The 13176-nt window shown below is 42.2% G+C and overlaps 1 protein-coding gene across 2 annotated transcripts in view; it reads left to right on the top strand.

Moving 5' to 3' along the window:
• Window positions 1-13176, top strand: part of PDSS2 (decaprenyl diphosphate synthase subunit 2) — a 69998-nt gene that overhangs the window by 39046 nt on the left and 17776 nt on the right. The gene's annotated exons all lie outside the window — the stretch shown is intronic.

Below are 13176 nucleotides of genomic sequence, written 5' to 3'. Positions count from 1 at the left end.
TGAGGAACTGCCAATCTCAAGGCCAATTCTAGCCCCCTTCATGTTCACATCTGACCTATGGTGCACCCTTGCTGCATCCCCCTCACTGTGCTGCAAGTCCCCAACCCTTTGCATTTCTGTGTTAGGCAGAAAGAAAGAGTAGCCTCTTTCCCTCTGCCTAGCCAAGAAGGGGAGAGAGAAAATGGGAGAGATAAAGAGAGAGAATGGGAAGAACAAAAGAGGAGAATGAAAGGAGGGGGATGAGAGAAAAGGCCCAGCTTCATGCACTGCTGTTGTGCAGCCCCTGCGGGATCACCCCAAGGAACTGAGACCCTAGTTATAAAAAGATTCTTCATCCCTGCTGTAGACTAACTGGCAAAGCTGAAAGCTGATCTCTGTCTGAATAAGCTTCCAGTGAAAATGTTGGCAGTAGATGGGCTAGCCGTTGGGGCAGTCCGGGTTTCCCTAAAAAAAGAGAGGAAAGGCATCTGCACTCCATAAAGGGTGTTCTTTCTGTAACAAAACAAAATGAGGATAAATCTAGTAGAAGAGGATACAGATGTGTCCTTTGTGGCCATAGTGAGTTTAAGGGTGAGTTAGTTTTAACAGTGGAGTTGAGTGTGTTAAATATAAGGGATTGTTGCTACATCCTTGACATTTTGCCACACCATAGCTCTGCCGCTGACTTGAAGAATTGGCTGGGGTGTCAGTGATGGTAAACAAATCAAATTCAAAACATCTGTGTTAATTGATTTCTCTCTCATGTGCACATATTCTTTCTCATCCCAGGAAGTAGCTTTATTCTGTGGGAAAGGCCCCTGGAGGTTTTTAACGTAAGACTTTATCCCACCCCCACCCTCGTGACCCAGTTATTCACCTAACTGTAGAAAAGAGAGGGAGCTGTGGGAATAAATCTGGCATTATGTTTCCTTCTCCTGGCTGTTTCTGCCCCCAGGTGACGGGGCTGTTTGGATTAACTGTCATTTTGGCAGCAGCTGACATGCCAGATCCCTGTGCCATAGAAGGAAGGAAATGACTTGATGGGCCTGGACATCTGGGTGTCTCACTACAACATGGTTTGCCTGTGCATTGTTGATCAATAAGGATAAGCAAGTAGTTACAAAAAATCTTTTTGAAAAAGAAATACCCAAGGGATGGCAAAGAGAGAAAAAGGTAGGAAAATTTCAAGCACTATAATATAAAGCTCCAAATAGCAGCCATGCATAGAACAGCAGGATTGAGGTGAGGAAGGGATGTTGTGAGACAATACAGAGGGGCAGCCAAGTTGTACATCTTGAAGGAAAGGGCCGCATGACCAATGTGACCAAGAAAGATGTCGTACTGTCAGGAGCTGAATGCTGACAGGTATCGGTAAAGGTAAAAGACCCCTGGACGGTTAAGTCCAGTCAAAGGCGACTGGGGTGTGGCACTCATCTTCACTTTCAGACCAGGGGAGCCAGTGTTTGTCCACAGACAGCCTTCTGGGTCATGTGGCCAGCAGGACTAAACTGCTTCTGGTGCAACAAAACACTGTGACGAGTGCCAGCGTGCACAGAAATCCCGTTTACTTTCCCGCTGCAGTGGTACCTATTTACTTGTAGTGGTGTGCTTTCAAAGTGCTAGGTTGGCAGAAGCTGGAACAGAGCAACGGGAGCTCACCCCGTTGTGTGGACTTGAACTGCTGACCTTTTGATCAGCAAAGCCAAAGAGGCTCAGTGGTTTAGACCACAGCACCACCCACTCCCTTCTGCAGGCAGGTATATGGTAGAGCTGGTCCCTGTCTAAGCACAGTCTTTATTCTTGGATATCTCTGCCTCCTACTGGCTGTGTTGTGAACATCACCGATGAGGGAGCGTTACATATACCAACCAGAGAAATAAGGTTCCGAGTCTAATACAGAGTGCTAAGTGTGGTCCATCCCCCCCACATTGCCTTCCACAACCATTAAAGAGCTGTTTCGTCACCTTAATTCCAACAAGTTCCTCAACCAACTTCATGAGATGTAGCGATGTCACACACAGAGGAGCATAGAAAGCTGCCTTATACTAAATCAGAAAATTGGTTCATCTGGATCAGTATTATCTACTCTGACTGGTGGTGGCTCTCCAGTGTTTCAGGAAGAGGTCTCTTCCTGCCTTACCTAGAGACACTGGGGATTGAACCTGAAACCTGCATGTGGGGAGGGGGCGCAGTAGCCAGTAACAAAGGTGCTTTTGCTTCTTCTGCAGTACTGCTTCATGCAGTGATAGTCTCACTATAGTGCTAAATGAGTTTTTTTCAGTGCATGTTAGCAATCCTATATTAGTGCCTCCTTCCGGGGCAAACTATAACTGCATACTTCTCCTGCAAGCCGCCATGTGTGAAGGCTCAGTTGGGCCAACAATATGGAAGCATGTTCTCTTGGATGTAAATGGCCTACAAAGGTGTAGAGGAGAGGGGGTGGGGGTGGGTGGGGGTGTACACACACACACACACACACACACACACACACACATTCCAGAAAGCCCATCAGCTCCTTTGATGGTCAGAGCAGTTTGCTTGCTTGCTTGTTTAAGGTTAAAAACAATTAAAGCTTGGACTGTAAAAGCTGTCAGAGAAATTTCATTATCTGCTGCATAACAAGACATTACCATATACTTGTGACCATTTTGATAACTAGCTGTCCTTATTTAGCCTTAGTGCCCTTATATTTGCTAAGAGAACGGATTGCTGTTATCTGTTAGCAGTGTGCTGAATTTTAATTCAAGCTAATATATTTCATCTGGGAATTAAGGCAAGTCATGTGTAACATTGAAATGTGACTTCTTCCATGTTGAAAGTACAGTGCTGTCAAATAAATATTAGATTTTAATTGGCCCCATATAAGGGATTTGGAGTTGTACTGTAGTTCGCTGTTATAATAGTGGCATGGTTTGTTTTTCTGTTATGCATCACATTGTGAATCTTCTGCTTTTCAGATTGAAAAATAATTGTATTATCTATTTTTATTAAATTCATATTCTGCCCTTCCCCCAAAGGATTATTGTTTGAATCCACACATTGGGCTGAGCTTCCATTGCTCTGTCCCAGTTTCTGCCAACCTAACAGTTTGAAAGCACACCTGTGCAAGTAGATAAATAGGTACCGCTCTGGCTGGAAGGTAAATGGTGTTTCCGTGCGCTCTAGCTTCTGTCATGGTCCTCTGTGTACCAGTAGCAGTTTGGTCAGGCTGGCGAGATGACCAGGAAAGCTGTCTGTGGACAAATGCCGGCTCCCTCAGCCTGAAAAGTGAGATAAGTGGCCCCATAGTCACCTTTGACTGGACTTAACCGTCCAGGGGTCCTTTAACTTTACCTATCGTTCTTAATACAAAAAAGGTTCGCAATAACAGCATACCAGCTTTGACTTGAAGTTTATTTTTGTTTGACCTTGGTGAATTTCAAGTAATCTTAAGTTTCTGTTCATAAATGTAGTAGTGGCTAAATTTACCAGTTGCTGGAAACCACAAAAGGAGGAGTGTTGCTGTGCTTAGGTCCTGCTTGTAGGTTTCCCATGGATATCTGGCTGGTCACTGTGAGAACAGGATGTGGGACTAGATGAGCCATTGGCGTGACCCAACAGAGCTACTCTAATATTCCTGTATTTAAATGGGAAGATAAGCAGTTCTCTCTGATAAATGGAATAGAGTGGTGAAGTTGTAATTAGCACAGTATGCTGGCACCCCCCAGTGTCAATAATAGCTGGGTTTTATCAGCAGTTTCATTATACAGATACACTTCTGCTTGTATAAGACCACCCTCTGTCCTGAAAAAAGAATTGGGGAGCAAACTGAACAATGAAAGTACAGTCTTGCAAAGTCTTAGATGCTTGATGCTTGAATAGTTCTGTTTGCTGAACATACTTTCTTACCTCCTCCTCCTTGCTGCAGCCCCTCTGCCCCTTGAAAAACTGCTTCTAAGTGATGAGGGATCCTCTGGAATAGTATTAGATACTGTGTGAAGGGGTGAGAAGGGGGAAATAATTGACAGAAATCAGAAATGACTCTGCCCTGTTGAATGAGCAAGTGACTTTTGCCAGTGCTAGGGCTTTGTTGGATTCAAGCCGGTATTCTCCTGTGATGCTCGTTGCTGAGAAGGATTTCAGATGCAGTTCTGTATAGTAGTTATAGTTTCCCTTGAAACTGATAGAACCAAATGTTAAGCTTCCAGACCCACTCAGTGGCGTAGCGTGGGTTGTCAGCACCCGGGGCAAGGCAAGTAATTTGCGCCCCCTAACCCGTGGATTTGCGCCCCCTAACCCTACCCCTACCCCTAACCCCCAGATGTTGCGCCCGGTGCGGCCGGCCCCCCCTGCACCCCCCACGCTACGCCACTGGACCCACTTAATTTTGGTTCTTCCTAGTTGTACATTATTGTAGATTCTATATTCATAACAATAGACACTCCCTAATGGGTGATTTTCCATTGGTATCTTTAAAACTTTGGACAGCATGAATTGCAATCAAAATGTTTGTCATTGTTTCACAATATACCAGACTCATGAGATCACTGGTACCTTCATTGTCAACATAACACTATCAAAATTTTATCGACAGTTTCAATATAGAAACTTGAATGGAACTTTCCTCCTATAAAAATGGGAATATGTTGTGAGAGAAGCAAAGTGAGTAATAACTGTTGGGAATCCACCTTGCCAGATGCTCTCAGAAAGAGGACTGTGTAACTAACTCTCTGCCTGAAGACAACAACAACAACAACAACAACAACAACAACAACAACAACAACAACAACAACAACAACCACCCATCTACACATAGACTGGTAACTTGCCCAGAATTAAACTTTGGATTTGGATCTCTTGTTCAGGGCTGAATTTAGGAATAGGAGACCCAGGTGACTGCCTGGGGCGTCTGTCATGGGCTGTCTACTCAACTATACACTCAGCAGCTGAAATGAATAGTGCAATCGGTTCATCTGCACTTGTAAAGCTGGCAACACTGACCTGTGTAGATAGCATTGTGAACCTAAAAAAAAATGTGCAGAATTTTACAGTTTCAGTATCCATTCAATAAATGGATTGTAACTGTGATCAGATGTATGTGCAAATTTATTGTCATACAAATCATGCCTCAGAAGTTGTGAAATGAGCTCCAAATATAATAAGAGAGTATTCAAAAGATGAACCAATTGTGGAGCAGTGGGAGAGAGATACTCCTTGCCTAAGGCATCGTTTGATCTAGGAATAGTCTTGTTTCTGAAACCTGTGTGGGGAAGTAGCTAATATACAGATTTAAATTAGTGGGTTGTCTAGCACAGTCCTTTTTTCCCATTACTACTGGCAGGTCTCAGGCAGACATCCTTCTCAGCCCTACTGCCTTAAATCTTTCACCTTGGGTTGTGTTATAATGATGCACTGTAATATTGTTTTCAGCACTAAATAATAAGCCAGCAAAAACAGTCAATCTTCAAGCCCAATACAAATAGGCTATCAAAGCCATTTATATACAGTACATATCCTACCTTTTTCACAGAACTCAAGGTGGCTTACAAAAAAATTAAAAATACAGGTAAAATACACATAACTAAGGACATAGAACAGAGTATGGTTAAAAAATAAAACAATGTAAAAATAGATCTATTAAAATTCAGATAAAAACACCAACAGCAACAGTACAGCATACTATCATGAGCCCATTCCTTAAAAGCAGTCAGTTCCCCAAAACATGCCAGATTAAAACAGGTTTCACCTTCTGGCATGAAGGAGCAAGTCTAGCCTCTCTAGGAAAGGAGTGTTGTTGTTGTTACTTATTAAATTTGTTGTTGTTGCTTATTAAATTTGTACACTGACCTTCATCCAAAGATCCCAGAGTAGTTCACAACAGAAAAATACAAAATGAAAATCAAAAGTACATACAAAAACAAACCAATAACCCCACCCTCACAAACATTTAAAAAGGACCTCAGCCTTGTAGGGCTTTATAGACCATAACCACCACTTTGAATAGCCAGTGGAGCTTCTTTAACAAGGGTGTCATGTGCTCCCTATAACCAGCCCCGGTCAACAGTCTGCTTGCAGCTTTTTGGGCCAGTTAATGTTTCTGAGTAGTTTTCAAAGGCAGCTCCATATAGAGCGTGTTACAGTGATCCAGATGGGATGTAATATGTCACTGTAGCCAGATCAGACATCTCCAGGAATGGCCACTGCAGAAATCTGGGCTCAGGGCTGAATCCAGGAGCACCCCCTTTATCCTATGTCTAAAGTAGACTCCAGTGCATGAGAATGATGGTGATAAAAAGTGGCTCATCACTAAAATGAAAATTAATGTCCTATGCCAAACTTGTGCTAAAATGAGATGTATGAATTATAGGCAAACGAATGACATCTCCATTTTTTCTAAAGGGTTTACTTTTGTTAATCTAGTGTTAGCACTATGGATTAAGGATGTGTGTGAGGGAGACAGACAGGCAGACAGACATTTATATATATATATTCGCTTCAATTGATTACTGAGGTTCTTGCTTGAATAAATTTCCCACCCGTTCAGCACATAAAGGGAAGATAAATATTCCCTAGAGAGCATTCTGCGTCTTCTTAATGGTTTTTAATGGTGCTTTGGTATTCAGGAAAAAAGTAATAAATTTGTATGTGATTGTTTTTACTACTGCAGCAAATGCTTAAGTGCCAAACTAAGAACCTTCCTGAGAAGCAACTAATAGGAAAATTAAGATGTCTTTGATCACCTGTTCTCTGAAGGGACAGAAAGATCTGTAATGCATTTTCCTGCTTCATGGTGTAAGAAGTCTTAAAATATTTTCTTGACTCAGGTTTTAAGGAAGGAGGACTATAATTAAGTAGATTCTTCATGTACTGCTGTTCTGTACAGACTGAAACTGACAGAATAAAACTTGCAAAATCTTGTCATCATTGAACTCCACATTCTGAGGTGCCTTTTATGTTAGTCTGGGATCCAAGCACTGTTACCTAATGTTGACTTAATGTTCCATTTTGTTAATGGGGGAAAAGTGGCAGAGGATGTCAGACCATGGGTTCATCTAGCTCAGTGTTCTCTGCTCTGAATGGCAGCCGTTCTCCAGAAGGCTGCCCCAGCCTTCCCTTGGAGATTCCAGGGATTGATCCTGAAACCTTTTGCATGCAGAACACTGAGCTGTGACCCTTTCCTAAACACTTCTGTTTAATGTATTGGGTGCTAAATGGCACGTCTGCCTTAAACATTATTTATTGATGTGGGACCAAGTCTGCTAAACTTGTGACTCCAGAAGCTGAATGCAGCTCTGTTGGTGAGACCTCCCAGGTGCCTGACAACCTCTCTTTTTGCAGCAAATAAAATAAAAAGATTTAATAAAAAACTTGGATTATCTGGTGAATCCCTAGCCTCTCCTTGTGAGTTCTTGCAAAACTGATCAGTATTAAGCAAGCCTCAGTATGTACCGTATTTTTCGCCCCATAGGATGCACCGGCCCATAGGACACACCAAGTTTTTTTGGGGGGAAATAAAGAAAAAAAAAGTATCCCCCCCCCCAGGCGCTTGTGGGGACGGCAGCGGGGAGAAGCACTCGGTGCGCACTGACCCCTCTTGCTCTCCAGGCTTCAGCGAAAGCCTGCATTCGCCCCATAGGACACACACACACATTTCCCCTTCATTTTTGGAGGGGGGAAAGTGCGTCCTATAGGGCGAAAAATACGGTAGATTCAGTCCCCAGCATCTCTAGGTCGAGCTAGGAAAGACCCCCACCTGAAACCCTGGAAAACAGCTGCCAGTCCATGTAGACAATACTGAGGTAAAGGTAAAGGGACCCTGACCATTAGGTCCAGTCATGACCGATTCTGGGGTTGTGGCGCTCATCTCGCTTTACTGGCCAAGGGAGCCGGCATACAGCTTCCGGGTCATGTGGCCAGCATGACTAAGACACTTCTGGCGAACCAGAGCAGTGCACGGAAACGCCGTTTACCTTCCCGCCAGAGCGGTACCTATTTATCTACTTGCACTTTGACGTGCTTTCGAACTGTTAGGTTGGCAGGAGCAGGGACCGAGCAACGGGAGCTCACCCCGTTGCGGGGATTCGAACTGCTGACCTTCTGGTCTGCAAGTCCTAGGCTCTGTGGTTTAACCCACAGCACCACCCGCTTCCCTTAATACTGAGCTAGATGAACCCAATTGTCTGCCTCAGTATAAGCAGCTTCCTATGTACCAAGTGAGCCTATTTACACAGAATCACAGAACTGTAGAGTTCAAAGGGACCCTGAGGGTCCAATCCCCTGCAATGCAGGGATCCCAATTTTTCATACATGACCACCCAACGTTTGCTTAAAAACTTCCAGGGAAGGAGTGCCCACCACCTCTCGTGGGAGTCTATTCCACTGTTGACACTACACACTTTTTATCTGCTAGTGGAAAACATTAGTCCAGGTTCATTTCATTGACCTAGAGGAAAACTTACACATTATGATAGGAAGTCATAATAGGGGGCAAAGCCCTTGAGTAGATGAAACTTCCTGGAAATTCATTAAACATAAGACAGTATTTATTGCAACAGTTTAATACTAATCTTATAATTCACATGCTTACTAAATCTCTGATACATTACTGCCTTGAGTTCTACTATATCAATTTGGCAATGATACATATCAAGTTCTACATTTCCAAGAAGATGTAAGAACCGTGCCAGACAAGATTATAATTGTAAAGGTCCACTTCAGGCTTTTACTTAACAAATCAGCTAAAGTTTGGAGGTGAACAAAATAAATAATAAAGGCTTTGTTTTGTTGGTGTCTGGAAACTTTTCAGGTGCATTTTCAAAATTCTAATTGGAGCCCTGTTTTTCAGCACTGGGGTCATGTAGTGCACAGTCTACAAATTGCAAGTTTCTGCGCTAGGGGGTACTTGTGCTTTTCTATTAAGTGCATTTATTCTTTATTTACAAAAATATTTTTAATCTGGTCTTATAGAGGCAATTCCCTTTGGACAGGCAGCCGAGGAATAAAAAGTAGTGTGTGACAAAGCTTTAAGCCTGGGGTGGGGAACCTTTTGCAGCTGAAGGACCTCATTCTCTTCTGTGCAACCTTCCAAGGGTCTCATGCCAGCGGTGCGTGGCATGTGGGAAGAGCAATGGATGTAAATGCTGTATTTGTTTCAGTAGCCTTCTACACACACTCACACACCCCTCTTTGCCCTCCATCCAGAGAAGCAATAGGCATTACCAGTGTTCAAGGATACATTCTAGTCAGGCAAAAATACTCATGGTGGGTGTGAAGCTGGGCCAGTACAGGCTGTGACTTGGGAGAGACCAGAGTTCAGAGAGACTCAGGTGGCTGCAGTTTCCCACCCTTGCTGAAGCAGTGGGTTAGGAGAGTAAAGGAAAACATATCCTTAAGAAGCAAGGAGGCAAAGTTATTGGCAACTTGAGAAGGCAACTTGAATGAGACCCTTTAAAGCAGCTTCACACTGTTGTTGTTCTTGTTGTCATCGTCAAATTACTGGTATCTAATAGCATTTCCCCAAAACCCAGCAAGTTCTATCTTAATGGTGAATTGACTTTTAGGCATGATCACAGAGAACTTAATTCTGCTTTTAAAACATCTCTCTTTCAAACAAATAGATTGTTAGTTGGAAATGTGAAGTGTGCTTTCAGCTAGCAAGTCTATCTGGAACTTGGGAGTCCAGCACAAGCAGTTTTCTTGTTCATCCCTTGTAACATTTTTCCTTTATTTCTCTTCAGTTAAAAAGAAATTCCCCAGGACACTTTTGCCTCAATCCACTGCTTTCTCGAGTTTCCCTTGTTATTTCAAACTCTTCGTTCTGTGACATATGAACACAGAGTATCTTTTTTTGCTCTCCATATAATGCTAACTTTTTTCAGATTATTTAAGGAGTGCAAGTGCTCCATCATACCAGCATGTTGTCTCCCTCCTGTCCTGTTCAGGCTTTTAAAAGCTATTTATTCTTCAAGTACTTGCAGCCTTTAAGATGGCTGCTCACAGTTTGGTTGGCTGCATTCATTGCTTGATGTAACTATTTTGTCCAAACAGTTAGATGCGGTGTGTGAGAGAGGGGCTGGACAAGGAGAAGAAAATGGAAATTATTTGAGTCGCCCAGATGATCCCAACTGAGACAATAGCAAAAATGATAATTTACACAGCCTGAATCTCAGTGATGCTTAGAGAAAAATATACAATAGCTATTGAAATATTGCAGAGATCTGGTTTTTTCCCTTCTTTAGCTGTAAGATGCCTATTCTTGTATTCCAAAGCTATATTCTGCTAATGTTGCTCAGATAATTTCTCCCCACCCCCATCTTTATAGACAGTTGTTACTAGATTGGCAATGCAACATAAATATGGTGTTATATTAGTCTAACTGTCCTGCTATGATGGCAATATTCAGTCTATGTACTTGACTGATAATTCTGGGCCCCAAAAAATTTGCATAGTCCTCCAACAGTGGTTTTCAAATTGTGCTCCAAGAAAACCTGGATTTTTCTCATAATTTTTTTCTGGGGTGTGATCCTCAATGAAAAAATAAATGATGGACAGGCTCCATGAAAGAAAGCTTGCCTACCACTCTGAATCATTGTTTAATATTTGCAGCTACAGGGCAGTGTTGGGCGTGATCTGAACTGAGCTTTTCATGCAGAGCAACACAGGTCCAATTCACCTGGGCAGCACTTTGCACAAATGGTGCAGATCCTAAAAACCTAATGTGCAGAAATTAACCACAATCACACCTCGGAGAGCAAGTGTCTGAAGTTCAAAGATTGAAAATCCCTGCTGTATACCTAAGAAACAATGCCTTATATTGAGCCAGACCGTTGGTATTGTCTACACACTGAATTGCAGTAGACTCTCCAGGATTTCAGACAGGAGTCTTTCCCAGACCTACCTGAAGATGCCAGGGATTGAATCCGAGACCTTTAGCTTTAGCTCCTCCCTGAACTGATTTGCCATGACTGGGAATTAAACCCAGGCGAAAACACAAAGCCAAAACCACTAGACTACCTGGCACCTTAATCATGCTATGAATAATATTGAGAAGGTAGCATTTTTCATATTTTATATAACCTTTATCTAGTAGATGTAAAGTTCTGATTAAGTAACTTACTATACTCTGAATATTTCAGATTTCAGAAGCATCTTTCTAAACTTGGAGCACTGGTGATGGTTGGGGAAGTGGAGAGGGAAAGAAATATATGACCTTGTGTAGTACAGTAACCAAAAGTACGAGCTCTGGGTCCTCAGTTCAAATATCACTTCAGCCATAGACTCAGCAGGGCACAGTGCAGGCATAATATTATGTTGGCATTCCTTTGGGATTGGTTCAGAAGGTGCAGCTGGTGTTGTGGCCCACAGGAGTGGAACACCTGGATGCACACATGCTACACCTGAGCTGAAATGGGAGCTGAACTGGTTGTTGATCAGTGACCAGACCATGCTCAAGTTCTTCTGCCCCTTTGTAGACCTGTAAAATCACTTCGATCATTTGGGGGAAATCTGCTTGTGGTCCTGCACCCTACAGTATATCATAGTGCGAAGGCCATGAAAGCAGGCATTTTCTGCAATTGCCCCATGCCAACTGTGGACCACTGTTTTGAATTAGAGTTAGGAGAGCATCAGATTTCTCATTGGTGAAGGCTAGTGATTATATAATGCCATGCTGAAACAGGAGTGAGAGACAGAGGTTGAAACGTGTGCCTGAATGAAGGGTCTGTGAACATAGGGACCTGTGGTCCACTCCTGATCCCTAAACCAGGATTAAATGTTATAATTGCAGTAGAACGTTAGTGACCATTAAACAAGGCTGCTGAGAAGATAAACTTTAGAGGGTGATTGTAAAGGGGCAAAACACAATTGTATTTATGTGAAACTTTTTATAGACTCGTACTCTATGGATGTATAAACAGTAGCTTTATTGCAAGAAAGATTCATTGCAGATGAAAAGAAGTGCTCTTAGGGTGTAATAAGTAATTGCACAGTTTAGTATATTGTGTGCCTAGGAATTTCATATAGTGTTGATTTTGGTGTTTTATATATGTTTACAGAAAAAATATGATTCTTCAAGAAATAATTACCTTGAAATTAGTGAAAACCTGCCACTTCCTTATATGTGTGTATAAGAAGTAAAGGATCTTTTGCTGAGTTGTGTCTTGTCTAGAGTTTCAGAGAAGGTTGGATGTGTGTTTTGAGAGGGGGGAGGAAGTTCTGGCTATTCACAGCTAGATGCATTGTTAAAGCTCATACTATCACTTTGACATTTAGAGGTAGGACTCAGTGTCTTTGTAAATTCTTCTTCTTCGTATTACTGCCATGTCTCTGGGCTCCAACCGTTTCACAAACCATAATATTTTTTAGTGAGTGATTGATCTGTATTATGTGTCCCAGCCATCAGAGAAATCTTGAGATGTTGCTTGTATAAACCGTAATACAATCTGACACTGAGCATTTGGTTACAGGCTTTCATAGACCTATTGGCGATACACAATCCTCCTGGATTTGGGCATAAGGCTTATCTGATACCTTCCCAAAAAATGCCCCTCATTTTCTCTGTTCCCCACTTAAATAACTCAACACATCTGGGTTAACACTGTAGGATCATTGTCCTTTCAGTTCCCCTGCAGCTCATATTGCTACAATATTTCTTTAAGTATCTGATTACTGAACAGGCAAGGCTATTTTTTCCCCTCCCCAAACAAGGCTGTTTTAAAATAGGCCTTACAAATTAGTTCCTAGGCGTCTTCTTTTTTAAGAAAAGGATTTAATTGGTACCGTTTGCCTAAGTGTGTACATAGGTTTGTGCAAGAGGCCAAGAGTGCAATCTGTGCATGCTTACTTGGAAGTAAATCCCATTCTGTTCCATAATGCTAACTCCCAGACAAATGTACATAGGATTGCCGTCTAAATATAGTAAGGCTGGTGGAGGTTTGCAAATAAAACAATAAGAAGGATTACCAAGAATGTTAAGGGGTTTATTTGTGTTGCTTTTGGGGACTTTATTGTTGGCCATGCTGTCTTCAGTTACAAGAATGATAAAAACTGAAACTAAATCTTTTTAATTCAATAACAAATGGACTAAATTTTAGGAAAGGGAGATGGGGAATCTGATACAGCTCTATATACATAGGAAATTAATCACCGAAGAGAGTAAACCTGTGAGCAGGCAGGATAGCCTTAAGGTGTGCCTACTTGATACGCCTGCATTGAATATAT

Source organism: Podarcis erhardii, assembly GCF_964252035.2.
Source record: "Podarcis erhardii genome assembly, chromosome: 3".
NCBI lineage: Eukaryota > Metazoa > Chordata > Lepidosauria > Squamata > Lacertidae > Podarcis > Podarcis erhardii.
This window is presented reverse-complemented; position numbering and strand designations above follow the sequence as displayed.